Genomic DNA, 2,500 nt, shown 5'->3' on the forward strand with positions numbered 1-2,500 from the left:
CCTAACCTATGTCGTACCTTAACCTAACCTATGTCGTACCTTAACCTAACCTGTATTGCGCCTTAACCTAACCTGTATTGCGCCTTAACCTAACCTGTATTGCGCCTTAACGTAACCTGTATTGCGCCTTAACGTAACCTGTATTGCGCCTTAACGTAACCTGTATTGCGCCTTAACGTAACCTGTATTGCGCCTTAACGTAACCTGTATTGCGCCTTAACGTAACCTGTATTGCGCCTTAACGTAACCTGTATTGCGCCTTAACGTAACCTGTATTGCGCCTTAACGTAACCTGTATTGCGCCTTAACGTAACCTGTATTGCGCCTTAACGTAACCTGTATTGCGCCTTAACGTAACCTGTATTGCGCCTTAACGTAACCTGTATTGCGCCTTAACGTAACCTGTATTGCGCCTTAACGTAACCTGTATTGCGCCTTAACGTAACCTGTATTGCGCCTTAACGTAACCTGTATTGCGCCTTAACGTAACCTGTATTGCGCCTTAACGTAACCTGTATTGCGCCTTAACGTAACCTGCATTGCGCCTTAACGTAACCTGCATTGCGCCTTAACGTAACCTGTATTGCGCCTTAACGTAACCTGTATTGCGCCTTAACGTAACCTGTATTGCGCCTTAACGTAACCTGTATTGCGCCTTAACGTAACCTGTATTGCGCCTTAACGTAACCGATATTGCGCCTTAACGTAACCTATATTGCGCCGTAACGTAACCTATATTGCGCCGTAACGTAACCCACATTGCCCCTTAACGTAACCCACATTGCCCCTTAACGTAACCCACATTGCCCCTTAACGTAACCCAACACACGTTGGGCCTTAACCCAACACACGTTGGGCCTTAACCCAACACACGTTGGGCCTTAACCCAACACACGTTGGGCCTTAACCCAACACACGTTGGGCCTTAACCCAACACACGTTGGGCCTTAACCCAACACACGTTGGGCCTTAACCCAACACACGTTGGGCCTTAACCCAACACACGTTGGGCCTTAACCCAACACACGTTGGGCCTTAACCCAACACACGTTGGGCCTTAACCTGCTCTGTAATTGTCATACGACGCGTTAAATTAGTGTAGTGTTGCCTAACTGCAACCCCCGCAATATAGTTTGCTACTCGCACTGCCCGGTCCCCAGTGTATCGCTTCATGTTAAACACCTTGCAGCTATACACTGTAATGTGGATGGCAGCAGGACGTACATGCTCAATGCCCTTTGCAGTTGTTCATTGGCATTTGCAGTTGTTCATTGGCATTCGCATGTGCGAAGCACTTAGCCTACGCTGTGGTACGGCCTGTGTCAACTGTCCGCTGATGTTGTACGTCCAAATCACACACTGTACTGCACATTGGTCCTCATGTACTGAATGATACATCGTGGTACATGTGACCGTACAACGACTGCGCCAACAACGGCGAACCATGCGGTCCAAATGTTGTGCACTCAGCTACGTGTCGTCTCCCTATAAGAGCTGGATTGCAGTGTGGTATGCCCTGGATGGCGATCAGCATGAGCCGTCTGTTGATGTAGTGGCGCGTGTTGTCAGACGTAGTCGTCTCTTCTCACACACCGTGATAGCATGGTGCACTGCGTTCCACATCTGCGACATGCGACAGAGGCCGGTTGACAGTCGTTCGCGCAATGGACATCGCATACGTACGGGGGCCACCTTCCACGTGTTCGCGAAGCGTGCACATGTTGTTGCGTGTATGTGGGCAGACATAGTGTGTCGTGACACCTGACACAGGCATGCAACAATCGTTGAATTTGCAAATGGCGATGGACGCCTACGTTTGCTGGTGACGTTATGCAAATGAACAACTGGTAAACCGTTGTGGTGCGGTTGTTCTCGCTAGAGGTGAATCAGTGATGGCGACGATCGGTTGAGCTACCAACCGGTTGTTCCAGCGATACCCACCATGCCCACGAACGTGAATGGCATCTGGGTGTGAAGCGATACGCGGCGGTGGCTGGGTGGGACCGTCCCCGGCCGGTGAGGGGGGGCCTCCCGGCGTGCTGGCCGCGCGGTGCGTGGGCGCACGCGCTACAGCCGGCTGGTGGGGGCGGCCAGTGGCAGGCGCGCCGGCCGACGGAGGCGGCAGGCGGCGCAGCTGCGCGCCGGCGCACCCTGCACGCGGCGCCGTGCGGCCAAAGTAGGTCCTCGCGGGCCCGGTGCGAAGCGCGGTGGACATCTGCAGTGTGCTGGTCCGATTGAGGACTGTGTGCGCTGAGGATGCGCCGCCGCCCGGCGCTCGGCGCCGCGACGCCGTCTGCTGCTCGGTCGCCTCTGCGGTTCTCGCAGGTGGTTTGTATCGCAGCTGTGCGGACGTGTTGGCGCGTGCGCTGTGCTGGGAGAGTTCGCTTCGGCACCCAAGTGGGGCTTTTGTCCTTCTGTGGCGCTGGCGTTGGAGCTGCCGGTCACCGTAGGTGGCGCGTGTTGTCTCCCGCCGGCAATGCCACGACAGCACGCTCCCGGG

This window comes from Schistocerca americana, unplaced genomic scaffold, assembly GCF_021461395.2.
Source record: "Schistocerca americana isolate TAMUIC-IGC-003095 unplaced genomic scaffold, iqSchAmer2.1 HiC_scaffold_648, whole genome shotgun sequence".
Taxonomy (NCBI): domain Eukaryota; kingdom Metazoa; phylum Arthropoda; class Insecta; order Orthoptera; family Acrididae; genus Schistocerca; species Schistocerca americana.